Source organism: Trematomus bernacchii, unplaced genomic scaffold (genome assembly GCF_902827165.1).
Source record: "Trematomus bernacchii unplaced genomic scaffold, fTreBer1.1, whole genome shotgun sequence".
Lineage (NCBI taxonomy): Eukaryota > Metazoa > Chordata > Actinopteri > Perciformes > Nototheniidae > Trematomus > Trematomus bernacchii.
Genome location: NW_022987839.1, coordinates 5,085,469 through 5,096,789, shown reverse-complemented (window position 1 = coordinate 5,096,789; position 11,321 = coordinate 5,085,469).

The window sequence follows — 11,321 nt, the reverse complement described above, 5'->3', positions numbered from 1 at the left end:
CGTATGATTAAAAGCAACACGACCCGATGCAGTCCCCGGCCCGTTGTTGTTGTGGGAGAAAATCAGCGACGTAAACTGTGACGTCATGACGCAGCAGCGGCAGCTCTGGGCAGTGTGAACAGAGCGGGAGCTGAAAAGGGAAACGGGAGCTGAACCAGAAAAGCTCTCGCGAGGAGCTAGAAAGTGAAAAGCGCCGGTGTGAAAGCCGCATCAGAGACACTCAGAGACACTCAGAGACTCTCAGAGACTATCAGAGAGACTCAGAGACACTCAGAGACACTCAGAGACAGATTTGTGCGTCTGATGCTTTACTGTAAATTGTAAATATACTGATAAACAAAAACAGGCAACAGTGTTGGACTTATGAGGTGTTGATATCCTTGTTTCAACTGTAAATATTTAAAAATGTAAATGTTGATTTCTTGTATTTGTAGCGATCTCTGGCTAATGTCACAATGAAATAATGAAGTTCTCAGTACTGTAGTATCCTCTTGTCCCAACACATCAGCCGTTAGCTGTTAGCACACACTCAGAGCTCACAGCTCCTCATATCTGTTCAGAAACGGGACAAAAGTTAAACAAGTACAAACCACAGACTGTATATGTCATGGCGAATACAGTCGCTGCTTTATTTATGTCTGTATGACGTTGTTGTGAGTGTGGACGGAGCAGCTACAGGTTAGTTTAGCCTGATGGATCCGATTCCATTCAGAAAACACGCATTTTAAAAGCTTTTCGCCTGCCGTCTTGTCTGCAAACTTGTCAAAGCATTAATTCATGGTTTTTACTAACCGGTATCAGTATGTAGTTACTTCGGCATCACTTTGAAACGTGTATTACAATTAAATCACGGTCAATATGTTCATTTTGTTGTAGTTGGTATCTCCCATAGGATTTACATGGAGATGCGCCCCGCCCCCTCTCCAGCGCGTCTTGTTTGAATGACAGGAGCAAACACAGCTGACAGCCGCGGTGAAACTCGAGCGATTAGAGCGATGCGAATATTGGGTAGTCTACCATAGTATTTACATGGAGATAAGCCCCTTAAAAACCATGAATTAATAAAGCATTAATTCATGTTTTTTTCGCATCGCTCTAATCGCTCGAGTTTCACCGCAGCTGTCAGTGTTTACTCCTGTCATTCAAACAAGATGTGCTGGAGAGGGGGCGGATCGATCAGGCTAAACTAACCTGTAGCTGCTCCGTCCACACTCACAACAGCGTCATACAGACATAAATAAAGCAGCGACTGTATTCGCCATGACATAGACAGTCTGTGGTTTGTACTTGTTTAACTTTTGTCCAGTTTCTGAACAGATATGAGGAGCTGTGAGCTCTGAGTGTGTGCTAACAGCTAACGGTTGATGTGTTGGGACATGTTGCGCTGTCGGGTGCTGACCAATCACGAAGCGTCATTTCTTGACTGGCAGCAAAAACAACCAATCACAGCAGTGCTTCTCTGGCTGGCTCTGTCCAATCACAAACAAGAAGTGTCCTCCCTAAAGGAATACCCTTTCCGTCCAATGTGAAATGCTGTGGTGTTTTCTGAAATGCTGTAGTGTTTTCTGAAATGCTGTAGTGTTTTCTGAAATGCTGTAGTGTTTTCTGAAATGCTGTAGTGTTTTCTGAAATGCTGTGGTGTTTTCTGAAATGCTGTTGTGTTTTCTGAAATGCTGTGGTGTTTTCTGAAATGCTGTGGTGTTTTCTGAAATGCTGTGGTGTCTTGCACTTCCGGGCCACGGTATATTTGGCATAAATAAAAGTTTAGAGAAGCTACTTTCCTCCCACTTTTGAGAAACTTGGAAAAAGGGAGTGTCTGGGTAATGTTGACGGTTTATTAGGGCTGATGCCATTTCTAAAAACACTTGGCTGTCAGGTAGAAAATAACAAGTTTTACCACAAACTGACACTTGAGGCAGCCAACTATTCGTGCCAATTTGGTAACCCCTAGAGAAATATTTGCTGCGAAATCTCACAGAAACACAGCCAAGGCGAAATATTGCTGATACCCAAACACAATATGTTGAGGTGGTTGTGAAAGGGATGGATGGAATTTAATTTTCAACATCAGGTAGATTTTGTTCTCTCAATATGAGGCTTTAGGACAGCATTCTCAATCCTGGAATGATGTGATAACATAACAATGACATGAAATGTATATGTGGGGACTATTGCCCCTCAATATCTCCTTGGATTGATACTGTGTACGACATTCTTGCTATTCATACCATTTATTTAAACTAAAAAAATGCGTGTGTTGGCAACATGGAATAAACGGTTTGCTAACAGAAGTTCTCAGATCTTGTACTTACAGTAAGTAAAAGTAGAAGTAACAGAGTATTTCTACATTCTGGTACTTCTACTTTGACTTAAAAAATGATGAATATTTATAAAAACGGGAACAATAAATGAATGAATATTAATGGTTTGGGTCACAATGCCTGTGAATAATTAGCCCATAATAGCATGCATATTAATGGACAAGTTAACTGATGGCAGGAAAGAGTGGTGAAGATTTAACGAAATGTTGTTTAATGTTTTCAGCATGGGAGAGGCAGGAGACATTATTAAGGCTGAGGCGACTAAGTGGGATTTGTAGACGAGAGGAAAATAAATGTTTTAGAGATGAGGAAAGATGAGAAATAAAAGTGTTAGAGAGCAGGAGAAAGGCACTCAAGGTAAAACAATCGTAAATCTCACTGAAGTATCTCTGCATCCATTTCTCTTCCACTTTCCCCATTTGTGGACATTTTGTTTCAAGCCCAAGGACATCAAATGTCAAGTTCAAGAGTCCATACATGCACTTATCTTTTTTGCACTCCTGTCTTTCTTCTTCTGGCTATTCCTCATTTCACTCAATGATGTGAAATGTAATCAGAGTGTCTTCAGACGTCTAAAACATCTCCTTCAGACGGACAACACTCTGCATGGAAAGCAGGTGAAAGGGAAGCTGTCAATGGAAATAATGATCTTTTAAATCTCTGAAAAACTGTATTAAAATATTGATGATTTAGGCCTCATTTAACGGCATAAATCATTTCAGACACTTGATAACTCATTATAGAACTAATTATCTAAATAAAAACTCTCTAAGAAGTAAATATCAAACAAATATTTAGCAAAGCGCCGGCAGAGATTTAACTGAATTACTGTCTTTCCCTTCAATGAGAGGATTGTTGATGAAATGATTCAAAGTGAAATGGATGCTGTCATACTTTCAACTCATGGTCGGCTTGTTCTCACAACACATTGCTTTGCTACTCGAACACTAGATACACTTCTAAATGCCACAGAGTTGACAGACTTAAGATAACAGAGAAACATGCTGCTAAAGGAAATCAACAGCTTCACAAACTCTAGTAGTTTTGCTGCGATTGCAAAGATAACATCCTCTCAGGGATTTATTCTGTGTGAGAATGAAGTCAGAAAATGCTTTATGAGTGAAGATAAAACACAATAGAGACTAAAATCCTTGACCAATTAATATGAATAATATACTTTTGAATGTTATTAGCTGTAATTTGGCCCTTGATAGTGTTTATTTGACATATAGTCTACAGATTTGTATCTTTCACTGTCAACATTTTACTTATTAGTTCTGTTTTATTTTATTTTTTGAGATGTTTCTATTTTGTTTGTTTATTTTCTACTCTTTTTTTCTGCAATGTCTTGTTTTAACATGCTGCTATGACGACAGAAAAATCCCAATTTGGGATCAATAAAGTGAATCTGATCTTATCTTATATTTGGAAACAGAAACAAGGATGATTATGATCTGATTGGAGCAGTCTGGGGACAAACGGATCACAACAACACTGAGGTTTTCTCACAGGGTCAATGAGCGAGCTGTTGGTGGTCACAGGAGGAGGAAATACAAACTGAGTCTGGGAAGTTGAGGAGAAGCTCTGAAGCCGACTCTCAGAGACACTAATTGGTTTTGCTGCCCGAGGTGGATAACAGAGGGAGCGGTCTGCAGGTGATTGACAGTTTAAGGGTAAAAGACGGAGCTCAGGGGGCCGGGCAGAGGGTGAGAAACGAGGGAGACGGTTGTTTGCCGAGGTCGGGCTGGGATCAGGATTGGAGGTCAGCGCGTGGATCTGCAGCCAGTTTTATTTGCTCTCAGTGAACCCAAGCTACTTAAAGTGAGTCATTGAGAGGAGTTTCAATGAAATCATCTCGTGAAGAGTCCTTTAGAAATGGTGTTTAAAAGATCTGTTGGGGATATGTGCGTGAGAAAGATAATCCAAAGTCTTTAATGTGTCGTCTATGCAAGTGATTGAGAAACCTGCACCACTTAGAAAGCAGGTTAGATGATTTTGCTTTACTTTTTATGTGCATTTTCTCACCAAACTACACCTAGATCATAAATAAAATGTTACCTCTGTCACAGGTGTGTGTAAAAAGTAAATTGACTAATCATACTCTCTTAATTCCTCGAGGTTTATTGTGCTAAATTACATTTCGTATAGCCTTGAATAAAGTTCCATGGTCATTGTGCACCACAGGCTGTTCCTTTGCGTTCCTCAGAGAGCGGCTCACTCTTGTTTCTCTCCATCAGTCATGTAAGGGATGATGACATCGGGGACTAGATTCACTGACACTGATGAGTGAAGAGGGACCGGGCCGACGCCTGGAGCGGGACGTAAAGGTCAGAAGACAGATGTAGCCCAAGGCTGAGAAAAGTTTGATGGAGTCGTAGAAAAGCCACAGAACCTCCAAGACACTTGAAGGCTTCTCAACAAGCTATTGAAATGACCTTCAGCAGCTCTGAGGGCTTTTACTTTTCCTCCAGGTTTGACCCACAGAAGAGCTCTCTCATATTCCTGTTTTAATCTAGAGTAAAGTCTGCACTGGTCTCCAAGTTTCATCAGTTTTACTTATATGTTCACCTCACAGGATCCCAGTGCTATGAACTGACACATGTTGAATATACAGGGTCTCCCAGGGCGATGAGCAGGGATCACACACGGAAACAGCACGGTGCTTTTACACAGAGACTAGCATCTCAAGAGGGACCATCTTGTGGTAAGTGGTACTGTGTTCTAATGGTGTTTGTGTATAAATGGTCTGCAAAGGCTTAAATCCAAAAGTTCCCCGGCCTGAAACGCCTCCATTGGTTTACTTCCGTAACATAGCAACATCACTATGTAACACGTGCGCATCTATTGGCTAGCGCTACAACACATTGTACGTGATAGGCTAAGGGGCGTTGACCAATTGACCAATCATAACAGAGCCGGCCAGTTAACCAATCAGAGCAGACTGCGCCCTGGTTTCAGACAGAGGGTGAAAAGAGGTGCTGCAGCACAGGCAGTATGAGAACAATAAAGAGCTTTTTGATTGTGCCTCTGAGCCCCTGTGCTTGTGAGGCATAAAGAGATAATATGTAGTTAATTTAATTTGCTATCCCTGCATCTTTGGTTGCTTGCTTTGAGATTTATTTAAGATCTTTTTTTTACTGTTTCACTTGGACAAGTTGCCCTGCATGAGAGCGTTGTTCAGACACTTAGAGTTAAATGTAGAGATGGTGTCTGCCGCAGAGAGAGAGTCCGCTCTACATAGAGGAGAGAAGGAAGATAGTGGGCCTCTGGGAAAGATGAACTCAGTCCCACAGGGACTCCTGACAGACTGGTTCTCCCTGCTTTAATGACAGCCAGCAAACTCATTAAGCATGACAAACAAACAAACACACACACACACACACACACACACACACACACCCTAAAAGGCAAAGTCTTCTTCTTCCTCTTCTTCTTCCCCGGAGAAATTCAACATTTCCCTGAACATTTCCTCCCGTGACTCTCCCCAGTGCATTGTGGGATGTTTCCCAGCAGGCCGTGCTCCTGGAGGTCTCTGATCGCTCGTCATGAATCTCATGCTTTTGTTCTTCATGTATGCTGCCCCTGTGAGCGCTCTTAAAGCAGGGCCAAATGTCCTCTATTTATAGACCCTTATTATTTACACTGTAAAAAAATCCTACAACTGTATTGAACTTCACCACTCACATACTGTATAGACATAGACGTATTTAAGTCTATTTAGTACACAGCAGTTGAATAAACGATTCTGATTTAAGGTAATGTCATGACATTTCAAAGGTTGTTAATACTCGCTAACAGAGCGTTGCTAAGGAGAACAGACCGTTGCTAAGGAGGGTCAAGAGGCTATGTGCATTATCCCTAACGTATTAACATTTTTTGTAACTGATATCGGTAACACTTTATATTAAGGTACACAAATTCACCATCAACTAATTGCTAATTAACATGCATATTAGCAGTATATTGGCTCTTTATTAGTCATTATAAAACACTTATTAATGCCTTATTCTACATGACCATATTCTACAAGAAATAAGCCATTAGTTGAGAGTTTTCCTCAATAACCCTCTAATTAGTTCTTATTTATTGCAAGTAAGGAAGTTGTTGTTGTACATGAGTTTTGGTCTTAATATGCGCTGCTCAATATGGGCCTAATAAGAAGAATAGTAATTCTCCCATAATAACACTTAAAGGTAGGGTAGGTAAGTTTGAGAAACCGGCTCGAGATACACTTTTTGTTATATTCCATGGAATGCTCTTAACATCCCGATAGCAATGAATATCTTAAGTGCTTTGACAAAAATTCCATAAAAAAATGTCATCTGTGGAAGCCGTAATACTGTAAAAAGTACGACCAATCATTTTAGCCGGCCGGCTAAAATAACTGGATGGCCTACCTGCCTGTCAGCCTTCCATCTGTGCACAAACTTATCTCGTGCCCTCATTGGTCATGTGCGCGTTCGTGTGTGTTGGAGGAGGGGCTCTATAAGGAAGTGGCAGATTTTCTCCGGTTGTGTATTTTCAAATTCTAGCGATCTCGAGCTTACCTACCCTACCTTTAACAAATATGATCTATTCTTATGTAACAAGCCATGAAACTATAAGTGTTAATTGTGTCTAAATAACTCAAAATTAGGTATTTATATCTAAGAACATGTTCCCTATTTTAAAGTGAAGTCTTGTTCATAACCAATAAGCTAGTAGTTTGACTCTAATTGACCTGAACAGGTTCCCTATTCTAAAGTTGCCTCCTCTTCACACTTTTTAAATACATTATAGCACACAACTACTGAAATTAACCTCAACAGTACATGAACAAAGTAGGCACACGTTGAAATATCTGTTTTATTAATGAACCACTAAAGAGAGGTTCAGACACATACCAAAACATGTCAAGTTTCTCCAAGGCTGAGAACACATACTGTGTGAACATAGATTAAACAGCCAGCCAAAGTCTTTTGAGAGCCAGGGAATGAGCAGCCATGCTCCTTTATTGACTTATTTGCAGTCCACTTACATTACAATGGAGTGAAACTATAAAAAAGAAGAAGTTACAAGACACTTATGCCGCGTTTCCACTACACGGCCTCGCTCGGCCCCGCTCGGTATGGCTGGGCCTCGTTAGGACTGGCTCACTTTATGGCGCATTTCCATTACAGTTTAGGAACTGGGGCAGTATCTATAGTAACGCAGTGTAGGCGGAGCCGTGACGTGATCTTCAGAGGACCCCAGAAAAACAACACAGCCGTTAGCTGTTAGCACTCAGAGCTCACAGCTCCTCATATATGTTCAGAAACTAAACAAAAGTTAAACAAGTACAAACCACAGACTGCCTGTGTCATGGTGAATACAGTCGCTGCTTTATTTATGTCTGTATAGGCCGTTGTTGTGAGTGTGGACGGTCGGAGGATATACTGCGTTAGCTTAGCCAATCTCCATTTAGAAAACAAGCATTTTAAAAGGTTTTTCCCCTGCCGTCTGTCTGCAGACTTGACAAAGCATTAATTCATGGTTTTTACTAACCGGTATCAGTATGTTGTTACTTCGGCATCATTTTGAAACGTGTATTACAATTAAATCACGGTCAAATATGTCCATCTTGTTGTAGTTGTTGCCCCCTTGCCAGCGACGCTCTCTCTAGTTTAGCATACTCAGCCCGACTCAGCCTCGTTGTCTCTGGCCCTGGACCCACGATTTTATGAGGCCAGAAAAACTGTGAATTAGGACCCGCCGGCCGGTACTAGGCCAAGTGGAAACGCAACCAAAGACGGGCCGCTGACGTCACAGCCCTCTTAAACCGGGCTGCGGGCTGTAGTGGAAACGCGCCATTTATGATCTCATACATGCAAGTGTAACATACACAGATTAACACATGGGACCGCTAAGTGTAAACAAGGTAAATAAAGCTAATGCTAGCTGTGGAATAAGCATGTATACAGGCTAGTATGGCTAACGCTAGCATGTATGCTAACGCTACCGTGTATGCTAACGCTAGCGCGAATGCTAACGCAAATGCTAGCGCGAATGCTAAAGCATTTTCTCATTGTGTTTAAACATCTCCAAATTACATCACATAAACACAATATATGCTACTAAACATACAGTGTAAGGCTTACACTTACACTTACAGTCATTGCTTTCTGACGGACTTGACCCTTTTACTCTTCAGGTTGCATAGGGAAAATTAGTAGCAGTCTACTGCCATGCTATTCAGTTCACTTTCTCCTATTTCCTGTACCCGGTTTCCTGTCTAACCTTCAGTACAAATTTGACAAAAATATAAATGTGCATATATGAAACATACAGGTCAATATCACCTTGCTATTGGTAGCTGAACTGTCAATACCCCAAAACATATTCTTAGATAGAAATACCAAATGTTTTGTTATTTAGACAAAATTAACACTTACAGTTTCATGTCTTGTTACATAAGAATAGATCATATGTGTTATTATGGGAGAATTACTATTCTTGTGGTACTACTGCCTTATTAGGCCCATATTGAGCAGCGCATATTAAGACCAAAACTCATGTACAACAACTTCCTTACTTGCAATAAATAAGCACTAATTAGAGGGTTATTGAGGAAAAACTCTCAACTAATGGCTTATTACTTGTAGAATATGGTCATGTAGAATAAGGCATTAATAAACATTTTATAATGACTAATAAAGAGCCAATATACTGCTAATATGCATGTTAATTAACAACTATTTGATGGTTAATTTGTGTACCTTAATATAAAGTGTTACCATAATTTTCTCTTTGGTTTGATTAGTTAAAAAATAGAAGACTTAAAAAGTCCCTTGTAAAAGTACTAAATAGCACCATGTTTAGCTAAATGTACTCCAAGTACTAAAAGTAAAAGTAGTCTTTATGCAGAATGGATAGGTTCACAGTATTATATTATGGCAATTATGTTATCCTGTTTTTATAAATGTACAGTAAGAGCATCCAAGCATTGTAGTTTGACAACGTGGACCAAATGTAGATACTACAAATACTGTGTAGATTACTGGTGCAGTACTGCAATATACCATATCAGCATATCAGGTCTTTTATATGTGCAAAGTAACTAGTAACTGTGAGTCCTTAAGTAAATGTAGTGGAGTAAAAAGTAAAATATTTTCCTCGGAAATGTAGATGTAGAGATTTGCTCACTGAAGGCTGAATAAAACCGATATTTTTATTAAAATGTCTTCTTAGTCTGGTGCACAATTATATTAATTTGAACACTGGGCAGCAAATGTTGTTGCACTATGCCACTTTCAGAAAAACATCCATCACAAATTCTTGAAATTTAAATGGTTGATGACTCAACATTTATTGATTAAAGAAAATTGACAAACGTGAAAATAAAACATACAATCAATCAATAAAAAAAAACGTTATTACAGACTCAGGGTCCAGATATAAATAATAAATGACATATAATAAATCACATACACAGCATAAAGCTCAATACTATTCAACCATAATCAACGACCAACAATATCAACCAAGAAAACTGTTTTCAACCATAAATCGATTACTCCGCCCCATTGCTGCCCCACAACCTCCTGGTGTCGTGACGTGCAACAGATGTTGTGTGAAAATAAAAAAAGATAATACATTTAAAAAAAAGTACATAGTCAAAATTATAACAAAAAAACATATTTGCGTCGGTGCCAGTCGCACACTCAAAACTTCCTTGGAGGATAATGTTCTAGTGTGCTGTACAATTTGACTGGAAGAGATATGGACTGAAGTCTAGGCGTGGGTTTCCTTGAGCATTGCTGAGCCTCTCATGTCTGACTTGGAGGGCAGTGTGAATCTTGAGCAGCTCACGATACTCAGCGTTGATGTCGCAGTGCCTCCTCCCCAGATTGGTGTACTCCTGCTGCAGGTGGTGAAGCGCCTTATTGCTCTCATCCAGGGAATATTTCTGCTCCCTGAGCCTGAACTCGGTGTCACTGATGTTTCCAAAGTTGTAGTTTGTCTCTGCACGTTGTTTTTCCTGAAGCCTGGGGAAGGTTTCCTGAGCCTTGTGCAGAGACAAGGTCAATTTGTTGTTTTCCTCCAGAGTTGTGATCTGCTTCTTCAAAGCTTCTTGAAGCTCGACGCGGTGCTTCTCACACCTGGTCCTTTCTTTTTCCAAACTGGAGGAGATCTGATCAACAGTATGGTGCAGCTCAGAGTTTCTTGTCTTTTCCTGTTTAAGGGCTTCTTCGAGATCGGCCTGTCTCATCTTGATCTTTGACTCCTTTGCTTGGAACTCATTTACAATGCACTGTAGATTAGTGATGGTAAACTGATTGTCAGAAATGCTATCATTTTTCCTTAACAGCATCTCTTCATGGCCCGCAGAGAGAGAGCGGAGTTCAAATCTTTCTCTGTCATATTCTCTCTCCAGGACAAGGAATCTAGCCCTGATGTCAGCATTTTCCCTCCTTAATGTTTGCATGTCGTACGCAGATGCTTCTCTCAGTTGTTGAGTGAGGATTGAAATAGGTCCAGCTGACGCCTGCTTTCCAACCATCCTCTCAAATCGCTTCTTCTCACTTTTTAGAGACGACTTTAGGAGTTTCTCAACTGTCAGGCTCTTTTCCAAAGCCAGGGTCTTCTCAGACAGCTCTTTCTCTTGGCTCTGGATCTTCTTTGAGGCTCTGGAGAAACGAGCCTCCTCCTTCTTAAGGGCCTCCTCCAGTCTGCTGGAAGCTCCTCTGTCGCCCTGAAGCTTCTTCTCTTCAATGTGCTGTTTATTGAGAGCCTCCAGTTCACTTTGCAGTCTTTTGTTCTCATAGGCGAGGTGTTGGTTCCCCTGAGTCAGACGGGCCAGTTCTTCTGCTATCTCTGCTGCAAATTCCCAAATCTCTTCCATTTCTGACTCTGTCTCATCTAGGTCAGACATTTCTTTTATTTCAGACTCTTCCTCATCATGAAGGTCCAATGAATCTTCGAAGTCTTCATCCACTGAGTACACAAACTCTTGATCCTCCTCAATTTCCGACGGTTTCTCAT